This window comes from Dama dama, chromosome 19 (genome assembly GCF_033118175.1).
Source record: "Dama dama isolate Ldn47 chromosome 19, ASM3311817v1, whole genome shotgun sequence".
Taxonomy (NCBI): domain Eukaryota; kingdom Metazoa; phylum Chordata; class Mammalia; order Artiodactyla; family Cervidae; genus Dama; species Dama dama.
In genome coordinates, this window is record NC_083699.1 from 70,092,285 (window position 1) to 70,104,382 (window position 12,098).

At 43.3% G+C, this 12,098-nt stretch overlaps 1 long non-coding RNA gene across 6 annotated transcripts in view; it reads left to right on the forward strand.

The window, feature by feature from the left end:
• The window catches only part of LOC133073622 (uncharacterized), a 203,495-nt gene that overhangs the window by 12,438 nt on the left and 178,959 nt on the right, over positions 1-12,098 (forward strand). For all 6 annotated transcript variants that reach the window (XR_009697020.1, XR_009697023.1, XR_009697022.1 and 3 more), the window contains one exon: positions 4,691-4,882. This is a non-coding gene — a long non-coding RNA (uncharacterized LOC133073622). The remainder of the gene's footprint in view (positions 1-4,690; positions 4,883-12,098) is intronic.

A 12,098-nucleotide genomic window follows, 5' to 3' on the forward strand; every position in this document is an offset into this window, starting at 1 on the left:
TCACTGATAACAGTTGGCTGAAGGAGTGTGTTCCTTATCATGCATGATCCTGTGGGAAAGGGAATGGGAAGTTCACCTTCCTTCACACACGGATCCACTTATTCTGTCTATCCATTCATTTATTCATTTGCTCAAGAAATGTATCACATTCTTTTTATGAGCCAGGAATTATGTTCAGTACTAGGAATAGATCAGTGAACAAAATTGACTGTCCTCATGGAAACTTACATTCAGTTGGGGAAATACAACACATGAGCTCATAAATGGAGTGATAAGTGTGGTGATAGAAGATAAAGTTGGGTCCTTCAATCCAGGGGCAAAACCCAGCCAGAGTGTCTGATTGGCCACCAGAGGTCACGTGGCCAGCCTTCCCCTCCAGATGTTGGAGCAGGTGGGGTGGGGGCATTTTCACCTTTGATGGTGATAGGCTATGAAGATAGGCAGTGTCTTCGAACATGGAGAAAGGGTTAAGGTGCTGACAGCCAAAGCCATGGCAGGACTGTCCAGACATTCTCCAAAGCTTATATTGAATATAATCCTTCATGTAAACTGGTTCCAGTCCAGTCTAGTCATGGGGCCCAGGCTTTCAGCCCAGTTTCTGAAACTGCTTTTTTCCATACACCTCTATTTGGTTAACATTGTGAGAGGAAACCCTTCATACGGTTTTGTTCTCAACAGTGTTCTAGCTGAGGTTTAGAATAAACATTTTTTGCTGGGGTGTGATCTGTGATCAAAGCTCCTGTTTTTCGTCATGCATGCAATCCATGAAGTATTTGAGAAATTTGCAACATGGGTATGTTGGAGAAGAAGTCTAGCCTGACAGAAGGTGTCAGACGCTGGGGGCATTTTGGAAAACCATCTAGAAGAAAAGACATCATCTCTGTGCTCTTGGGTAACCACATTATGGCTGAAGGCCCAGAGCTGGTGATGCCAACAGATGGGCAAGGCAGTCACTCAGTAAATGAGCAAGGAGACCATTCTCATTTCTACATGAAGTGTTGTCTTTTGTTAAAATAATTAAGATAGGTTTTTTTTTGGAATTTAGATAGCATTATACTAAAGCACTGAATGGGTCTGTGTCTTTGCTCTGAAAGGCAAGCAGAAGAAAAGCCCAATGCCTGGCACTGTTAACTTTAAGAGGATCAAAATACTTTAGGACAAAAATGATCATGTTGAAAAATGACCATTATGAATGAATCTGTTAATTATTGAGAAAAATAGAACTGAGTGATTAAGAGTTTAGGCTTAGGACCCCGAGGGCTTGGGTTTGAATCTTTGTTTTGCTATAAGATTTTGAGCAAGGAATCTAACTTCTGTGTTCTTAGGTGCTCTTAGACAAAATAATAATGTCACCTGACTGTTTAGAATTAAGTGTATTAATAAATTTAAGATCAAGGCAGGGCAGAAAGTAGGTGCTCAGTAATATGAGCTATTTTTATTTGTAATCATCCTCATCTTTCCTCGTGGATGAGTGTCCAAAAGATAGCCAGTATAATAGTTAGCAGGCCTCCTTCAGCATTTGGGATTTTCCTGGACCAGGAATCCAACCTGTGCCCCCTGCATTGGCCGGTGGATTCTTAACCACCTGACTGCCACACAAGTCTTCATGATTTTAAGTGGTTTATACAAACCATATTTACTGATATAGTTAGTAAGTTAGTATTAGTAAATATTACTAAACCATATTTATTAGCACTAAAGCCATATTTCCTATGGAAGAATTAGCTGTTATCTCTAATGCTAGCCTATGAAAGTTGATGACATATCACAAATATCCCTAGTTTTCCTTCACAGACATTTTGGATGAGCTATCCGTGTATTTATTTGAACTCACTTTGGAACCAGTTTTCAATATTCAGGAAATGAATTTCATTAGGCCCCTCCTCCTGCTTTTCCCTCCTCTTCCTCCTCCTTCTGCTTCTGCCATGACAGCTCCTATGTGTTGAGAACACACTATACACTAAGCTATGGTTGGCAGAAAAATGGTCCCTAGAAACGTCCACATCATAATCCCCTGATCCTGTGAACAGGTCACTGTGCATGGCAGAATGGACTTTGGATATGATTAATTTAAAGGTGTGATGAGGAGATTTTCCAGGATTAGCCAATGTAATCAGAGGGGGGATTGGGATGGGGAACACATGTAAATCCATGGCTGATTCATGTCAATGTATGGCAACAATCACTACAATATTGTAAAGTAATTAGCCTCCAACTAATAAAAATAAATGGAAAAAAAAAAGAAGTGTGCCTATGAAAAAAGTGGGAAGAGCAGAGTCAGAGGGCGATTGAAAGATGTTGCAGTGTTGGCTTTGAAGATGGAGGGAGGAAGGGGCCACCAGCCAAGGAATGCAGGCTGCCTCCAGAATTTGGGAAAGCCAAGGCAGTAGGTTCTTACTCAGAACCTCCAGAAGGAATGCAGCCCCAATGACACCTTGATTTTAGCCCAGTGAGACCCATTTTGAACTTTTTTGGTCTTTATTTGTGTATTTATTCAAGCATAGTTGATATACAATGTTGTGTTAATTTCTGCTGTCCAGAAAAGTGACTCATTTATATACATATAGACATCATTTTTTATATTCATTTCCACTGTGGTTTAATCCCAGGGTGTTGAATATAGTTCCTTGTGCTATACAGTTCAGTTCAGTTCAGTCGCTCAGTCATGTCCAACTCTTTGCAACCCCAGGGATGCTAGACTTCCCTGTCCATCACCAACTCCTGGAGCCTACTCAAACTCACATTCATTGAGTCGGTGATGCCGTCCAACCATCTCATCCTCTGTCATTCCCTTCTCCTCCCGCCTTCAATTTTTCCAACATCAGGGTCATTTCCAATGAGTCAGTTCTCTGCATCAGGTGGCCAAAGTATGGGAACACTTTGTATGGGAAGTTTCAGCTTCAGCATAAGTCCTTCCAATCAACACTCAGGACTGATCTCCTTTAGGATGGACTGGTTGGATCTCCTTGCTGTCCAAGGGACTCTCAAGAGTCTTCTCCAACACCACAGTTCAAAGGCATCAATTTTTCAGGCAGTAGGACCTTGTTGTTTATCTATTCCATATGGAGTAGTTCGCATCTATTAACCCTGCAGTTAGGATTCAAGCCCAGGACTACCCCGTCGTAAGTCCCATGATGTTTCTTGGATCTTTGAAGAGGAGATTTCAATGGAGGCAACCAGCAGAAGGGACTGGGGAAACATAAAAGGAGAGAGAAGATCAGATGGTGCACTGTGGGGTGGAGTAAATCCACATCTATGAAATCAGAGCAGCTGTGGCTTGCTGTATCCTCTCCCTGCTGACTGTCATCTGCGCCCCCTAGGCCTTTGGGCAGGGCAGATTCCGCCGGGTGATGGAGGCAGGGAAAGGCATGGCTTGAGTGACTCCTGGTCTATATCAGTGTATGGGTTACAAACCATGGAAATAGACTATTTTCCTTCTGGAAGTGTTTGAAACTGCCTATCGATGTGATTTAATGAGAACTCAAATATTCCAGTAGCTAAATCATGTTTTCAAAATGTCATCTGTATTGATTTAAGAAATAATGAGTATCTCATTATCTCCTAGGTTTTGGATGCCTGTGTGTCTTATTCAAATTCATGTAAATAAATACATTTACTGAGTAGGAAAAAGAAAGTGTACATTTAGTCATCTCATACACGATATTGAGGAATGGGAAAGAGGATTTCCAAAAAAAAATACATGTACCAAAGCTCCAACAACTTCATGTTTGAATTGTTTTTACTGAAATTCAAAAATTTACCCATGCTGTATGTTTTACTAGATTTGAAAATAAACCACAGTTTGGAACCAGACTTGTCCTCATGTATCCCTGCCATGTTCCTGATATGTGTGCCAGAGATTTCTGGGTCAAGGTGTCCTCTTCATTTCTTGACTGAGAACTTTTATTAAGGTCAGTCTGATTACCTGGGGAGGTATGATTTAATCTCTCAAAAGAAACAGGAGACTTCTGGGTGCTAGCTCCTCGTCCTCTGAAAGTTCTCTCTGGGTTATTGCCCAGCAACCCCCACCTTCCCGGACTCAGCAGCTGAGGAACCACAGTGCTTTATTCTTTTGGTTAAGATGTTAATATGATGGTGCAGGTCCTTCTTCTAAAAAAACAAATCCAAAATATTCTCCCCTTAAAGAAAAGCCAAGCACACAATGAAGTATAGTTAATTTACAATGATTCAGATTCAGGTGTATAGCAAGGTGACTCAGTTATATATGTGTGTGTGTGTGTGTGTGTACATATGTATTTTGTTGTTCAGTTGCTTAGTTGTGTCCGACTCTTTGCGACCCTATGAACTGCAGCATGCCAGCCTTCCTTGTTCTTCACCACCTTCTAGAATTTTCTCAAGCTCATGTCCATCGAGTCAGTGATGCCATCCAACCATCTCATCCTCTGTTGTTCCCTTCTCCTCCTGCTATTGATCTTTCCCATCATCCGGGTCTTTTCCTATGAGTCTATGTACATATATATTTTTTCGGAGTCTTTTCCATTATAAGTTTTTACAGGATATTGAATATAGTTCCCTATGCTGAGCAGTAGGTCCTTGTTGGTTACCTCTTTTGTATATAATAGTGTGTATCTGCTGATCCCAAACTCCCAATTTATCCCTCCCTCACTTTTCCCCTTTGGTAATCACAAGTTTATTTTTGTAATATAAATTTTATTTATTTTCTTTGCAGTGGTTTCTCTGGTTGTGGAGCATGAACTCTAGAGTGCCCAAGCTTCGGTAATTGTGGCCTTTGGGCTTAGCTGCCCTGCAGCATGTGGAATCTTCCTGGGTGAGGTATTGAACCGTGTCCCCTGCATTGGCAGGTGGATTCTTAACCACTGGACCTCCAGAGAAGTCCCACACCAGTTCGTTTTTTCTACCTGTGAGTTTACTTTCTTTTTTGCTAATAAGTTTATTCATTTATTTTTTTAGATTCCATATATAAGTGATATCATATGATATTTGGTCTTTCTCTGTCTGACTTCACTTACCCAGTGTACAAGTTTTAAGGTGACAACTTAAGTCAGAAAGTTTTTAAGAGTCGTTGTCAGTACTTAAGAACTTGGGGTCATTTGCAAAGCTTAAAATAGGAGTTGATGATTAGGAAGCCTCTGTGTGGCCAGGAAGAGCTCACCCTTTTCAGTTACTTCACTGAAAGGGAGACTTTAGCTGTTATCTTGAACGTGAAGATTTGCAAAACCAGGCCAGGAGCTGACAAGCTTGGAGGAGGAAAAGGGCTGCCTTGTCCTGTGTGAAGTCTTGAACTCACTTCTCAGCTCTCAGTTAGAACCCTAAACGTATCTCAGAACAGGTGAATGGGCACTGTGAAAAACTAATTTCTGAAGCAACGCTCATAACCTCTCATGGGGACTTGTGTGAGTATTTCTCCATCTTCACAATCAAGAAACCCTTCCTTGAACTCAGATAGATCAGCCTCTGATTTGGTCTGATTCAAGGGTGCCTTGTGTTTGATGAGTGATTGCTCCATGATATCTCTGGGTCTGTGGCTGGTTAGGACCGGGGAGAGCAAGGGCACACATTTCTTGCGAATATGATCCCTTCCCATCCCTTCCTTAGTCTCCTCCCCACAATATACTTTTCATGACTATCTCTGGACTCTCCCTTGAAAGTGAAAGTGCAAGTCATTCAGTTATGTCCGAATCTTTGCGACCCCGTGGACTGTACAGTCCATGGAATTCTCTAGGCCAGAATCCTGGAGTGGGTAGCCATTCGCTTCTCCAAGGGATCTTCCCAACCCAGGGATCGAACCCCGGTCTCCCGCATCACAGGTGGATTCTTTACCAGCTGAACCACAAGGACTCTCCCTTACCTTCTTCCTTTTCTAAGATGAGGCTCACTGTATCTTAAAGCATCACTTCTCTGGCCCCTGCCTGATTCTCAACCTTGATAGTCCTCTCTTGGCATCTTCTGGATGAAACTGGGCTTCCCTGAACATCCTGCTCCAGGCCCTTTCTGCCCTACTAGGGGAAGGAGCCGAGGGTCCTGGCCAAGTGATCTGGGCTGCAATTGGTCTCTCTGTCAGCCCTTCTGGGTCTGCTTTACACCCAGGTCTGCCGCTGGCTTCTTCTACAAAGTCATGGGGCCCCAGCCCCTCCCTGGGGAATCTGCCTGGCACCCAGTATCCCCACTCCTGTTGGACCAGCCCTTTCTGTTTGACCTCGACAGCACCCCCGCCCCCCCGGGGCTGGCGTATTGCCCCTGGGTCAGAGTCCACTGGTGGGACCCCATTTATCTGCCCTGCTTCTCTGATGCTGTTTGTCTTTCTCGCCACCCCCTAAACTAGCTCCTGCTGCTGCTTCCTCCCTGCTCCTGGTTCAGTTTATTTGCTGGAAAACTTGTCAGCTCGCCACATTGACAAATAGGCCCCGTTCCCTCACCTCATTCCCAAGCTGTCTGCCTCCACTGGTGACTTGTGGCTGGTGGTTGCCAACCCTTTGGGACACTGGGCCTTTTCTGGACTGGGTTTGGAGGCTGGGTCTGCCTGCTCCCGGGGTCTCTTTTACCCTGTCGCCACTCTAGTGACTCCCTCAAGTTCTAGGTTGGGTCCCTTCAAATCTCTTCCATCCCATTGCAGTTAACCAGCCTTTATCCATACAGCTCATACCCCCAAATCTCACAGCTGTTTGGATTCAAGTTTTCCTTCCACGCTGTCTTTCTTTCCTAGATTTGCCAATCTGCCTTCTCAAGTGGGGTGTCTCTTTACTGGCATTTGTTTAGAGGCAGTGCGAGATGTACTTTTATCCCACTTGGTGTTGCCTCGCCACTCTATTGCAAATATGCCACCAAGGATCCTCATGACCACATTATTGACAAAAGTCCTGGCTGCATCTCAGTCCTCTTTCTCTCTTCCCACATCTCTTTCTAGCATCTGGCATCGTGACCACCTGTTTGTTCTGAAAGTGCCCTCTCACCTTGCCTTGGATGGGGATTTGCTCTCTCCACCTCTTCTGGGCACCTCTAGCTGTGACTACCATTGCTAACTTTTCCATAGCCTCTCCCCTCTCCCTCCCATCTCGGGGATTTGACGTGTCTTCTAGGACCTCTGCCTTTATGCTTGCGGTGAAGTGACATGTAGCTTGAAGCATGGAACTCACACACCTGTACACCCTGCCTCACTGGCACTCCAGTTTTGTATTTCCTGTTTTAGAGTTGAAGGGGGATGTGAGGGTTTCCTGGAGCCATCAGTGTTTTTACTGCTATCATTAATTTTTACCATTACATTCCCCTTGTTATTTCTCTGTTCCCCCAGATTGGAAGCCTGGGACTCTTTAATTTGATTCCTTCTTTCTCCGTAATTAACTGATTAATTTTGACCATTCTGTGTGGCATGCAGGATCTTAGTTCCCTGACCAGGGATGGAACCCATGCCCCCTGCAGTGGAAGCGTTGAGTCTCGACCACTGGACCACCAGGGAACTTCTCTTTTTTTCTCTCATTTAAACAGCAGTATTTTAATGATCCACCCCTGCCATCTTCTTCATTCTTTTCTTGTAGGAAAACAAAAGAACTCCTATGCGCTGGAATTTTTGCTCTGCAGCAAGAGGTCAGCCCACCGGACTCTGAGTCATTGCTGATTCAGTAAGCTTGAGACAGTCTGGGAAAACATATGCACACGTGTAACACTCACACATGCACACATGTGTGTCCAAGTACAAGGGTGAATATACTGCATGAGAAGAGAGAGATAGGTCTTTTGTTCTTTTGGAGTTTCCTCTACAGTCTGTGTTGTCCATTTTGGTGCTTATTCCTGGGTCTCAAGCTGACATTTACTGCGATGAGCTGTCACCTGAGGTGTCCCACACATGGACATGCCCAGGTGTCCTAGAGTTAGTGATGGTGTGGCTGGAAGACATGGTGGTTGGAACACACTCCTAAAGCAAGGATGTAACTTTAAAAAGATACCATCTGGCTGTAATCTCACAAACTAAACGATAAAGTAGTACTTTGGCATTATTTTTTTTTTTTCTTGGTTAGTTTGCTTTTTACAGTGAAAGTAACTCTGAAACTTTGAATGCTGTCTCATAATAATCAATCATATAAACCCGTTTACCCAAACCAGAACAAAGTAGCTAAGTGGAAAATACAAACAATCTTGTTTAATATGTTTGGCATCTTGTTGAGATCCATAGGATGTATCTGTGCAAAGATTAGTACTCCCTGATCAGTGAAAAGACTTTATAACACTCATGAACAACGGCGCTGAACACAGGAATTCTTTCCTAAGTCAGTGAGATTTCTACTGTGTCAGTTTCACTATTATTATTTGATGTGTGTGTGTGTGTGTGTGTGTAAATGTGCTCAGTTGTGTCCAACTATTTGCAACCCTTTGGACATAGCCCATCAGGCTCTTCTGTCCATGGGATTTTCCAGGCAAGAATACTGGAGTGGGTTGCCATTTCATACTCCAGAAGATCTTCCAGATCCAGGGATCAAACCCATGTCTCCTGCATTGCAGGTGGACGCTTTACCTACTAAGCTATCTGAGAAGTTTGCTATGCTTAGTCTATATGTTTAATCCATTGGAGGCAGTTGAACTGTGAGATGTTTCCATCATTTTGGCAAAGAAGTTTAAGTAAAATGACCATATGGGGCAATGGAAAGCTTTTGAGAAGAGGATCATATGAACAAGGAACTGCTAATCAGATAAACTAGGAGAAGTCCCAAAAGAACATCCTGTTTCATTGTAAACAGAACCACAGTTTACCTGGAATCTCTGTGTGTGTTTGCTCATGGTGCGAACTCATAATCTGTGTCTCAGTTCAGTTTATTTCACTTCTCATAAGTTTGTTTGTCTTCCTCCTGCCTGATGGCAAGCATTGTCTGGCTGGGATGGTAAAGTTTTTGTTGGGCAGACCAGTCCTGCTTTAGTGAGCTTGGGCAGAAGCCAACATTTAGGTCAAGTTTGAGAATCGAACTGACAGGAAAATGTAATCTAGGAAGGTCTGAGGCTGAATGCAGGAGAGCCCTCAGCAAAGCCAGATATAGGAACTGATTTCTTCTGCAAGTGTTTGATTTTCAGCATGACATCTAGTGCTATAGCCCTCTGTCTTGGATTATTATTCTTTAGTAGAGAAAACCATCTTTCTGTGTGTGCTGGGTATTCCCAGCTGTAGAAGATCCCTGCACTGATGTCTAAATGGATGCAGAATGACCAGCTTGTTGCTGGCCCTTTTGGCCTTTTTTTGTCATGTCACTTAAGTGATGAAGAATAGTGAGGACTGTTAGATCGATTAAGGAGAAGGCTTGGACCAGGATCTTTTATCTTTAGGCAGTCTGGTGAACTTTGTCCTCACACATGGTCCAATCAATCAATTCAATTGTCAAATTTCAAGAATTTACTTGAAATTCTATCATCTCAAATCTAACACCCACCCACTGATGGGCTTGATAGTCAGGGATCCAGGGATCCAGACCTTTTTCCCAAAGTGCACTCGGGGTTTAGATGAAAGTGGGACTTACCCACTTCCTTCTCTGCTTCCTATCTTTCCTCCTCCAAAACCACATGGCATTGCTTACTTATTTCATTGGTTACTTCTAGAAATATTTTGAATGAGTCATTCCTCACCCCCTCTCCCCCAGTGGAAGAACTTTTCCCGTGCTGAAGATAAATTGTAAAAGATTTAAAGACTTGTTTGCCATCTTTTGTCAGAGTTCTCTTGGAGGAATGAAGGGAATAGTTCATAAGGTTAAAAATGGCCTGAAGTTGTTATCCACTGGGATCCAATCAGTCTCTGGGGATCTCACAAATGGATGGATAGTGGGCAATGGGGCTGGAGGGCTTCCCAGGTGGTACTAGTTGTAAGAATTCCCCTGCCAATGCAGGATATGCAAGAGACACGTGTTTGATCCCTGGGTTAGGAAGCTCCCCGGGAGTAGGAAATGGCAACCCACTTCAGTATTATTGCTTGACAAGTTCCATGGATGGAAAAGCCTGGCGGGCTACAATCCATGGGGCTGCAGAGGGTTGGACATGACCGAGAGACTAAGCAGCAGCAGTGGGACTGGAAGCCTTAAGCCATGCAACTTTCTAGGTCTACTCCAAGCTCTGCATTATGTTGATGAGAGAGAATTTGAAACAAGTTTAGAATCCAGGTGTTCTGCCTTGGGGTCCATGTCAGCACCTGCTACATCGCTGTCCCCAAATGGCAATGATCTCAATCACCCGGGTGCTTATTAAGCATGTAGATTCCTGCGCCACTTCTATGAGACTCTGGTTTTAATAAGTACTCTGAGTCAGCACTGTACAGTCATGATATAATGTGAGCCATATGTGCAAGCTAAATTTTTCTAGTGATCACACACAAAAAGTAAAAAAGGATAAGTGACATTGTAGTACTGCTACTGCTACTGCTAAGTCACTTCAGTCGTGTCCAACTCTGTGCGACCCCATCCCTGGGATTCTCCAGGCAAGAACACTGGAGTGGGGTGCCACTGCCTTCTCTGGACATTGTAGTAACATATTAATCTAGTGTAGCCAATTTATCATTATACCATATATCATCAATCTAAAAAGCTATTAATGAGGGAAGGATAAATTAGGAGTTTGGGATTAAACATCCACACTACTATATATAAAATGGGCTTCTCAGGTGGCTCAGTGGTGAAGAATCTGTCTGCCAATGCAGGAGATGCTGGAGACAAGGGTTCCATCCCTGGGTTGGCAAGATCCCCTGGAGAAGGAAAAAGAAGGAAATGGCAACCCACTCTAGTATTCTTGCCTGGGAAATCCCATGGGCAGAGAAGCCTGATGGGCTAAAATCTATGGGATTGCAAGAGTTGGACATGAGTTAGTGAGTAAACAACAGCATATATAAAATAGATAACCATCAACAATATATTGTATAGCACAGGGAACTATACTCCATGTTTTGTAAAAACCTATAAGGGGAAAGAATCTGAGAAAGAAAATGTATATATATATATAATCACTGAATCACTTTACTGTGCACCTTAAACTAGCAGAACATTGTAAATCAACTATACTTGAATGAAAAAAAACCCAAAAAATTTATCAATGAGTTATTTGACTCTTTTTTGGTACCTAATCTTTGAGATTTAGCGTACATTTTATAGCTATAGCACATCTTAATTTAAACTAGCCACATTCAAGTGTCAAAAGACACAAGTGGCTAGTGGCTGTCATACAGTACAGTTGCAGATCTATAACTGTTCCTTCCCAGTCATTGGAGCTCTTCATAAAGGTATGCCTGCCAACCAAAGAAGTCCCGCCCCATTGCTCAATACATTCAAGCATCTAGTGTTGTTAAGATCAAAATCCAAGCGCCCCACCAGACAAACCATGTCAAACGTTGTGGGCTACAGCACAATTATAGAGTCAGCGATGTGTATTCACAGCAAATATGCAGGAAACCATTGGCCTGCAGATGACACAGACATCTTGAAGCCACACGCCGCTCCTGTATCTCTGATCATGTGCGTTTGCACATGTAGACTGTGGTGCAAGCATTGGCAACTATCTGTACTGAAGGCACAGGCAGCCAGTGAAGGGTTTCAGTGGAATTTTCAACCAGAAGCAGCTGAGAGTTTTTCCAATTCAATCTGTAAACGCACTTGGGGGATTTCTGCACATGAATCAACTTGTTGGGCTTGACAAACCTTCTCTGTGTTCTGTCCCTGTCTCAGTCTCAGGCTCACAAAGGTGCTCTATGTGTAAATTTGCAGGGAGGTGGAAGGAGGTGCGGAGAAGTTCAAGGTAAACGTTTCTGAAAAATGCATCGCCAGGAAGCCAGGGTGGAAATACAGGAAGGGTCCCTTCTCTCAGCCTCCACTCCCTACCAGAAGTGCTTTTCAAAGGGTTGAGGGTGGAACAACATTAAAATTCTAGCTAATCAGATAGATTCACACCCGATGAGGCCACATTTCTATGTATGTGTTAACATCATTAATTAATGAATTAGAAATCAATCCAATCTTCAAACCCAGACCTCACTCTTTGAAAAGGGTGAGCGGAATTCTCTGAGCCTGTGTGAAGAACATTGAAGGCTGCTGGCCTGATGGTGAAGCAGTAAGATTATCTTTAGAACTGGAGGGGACTGAATCACCCATTAAGGCTATTGT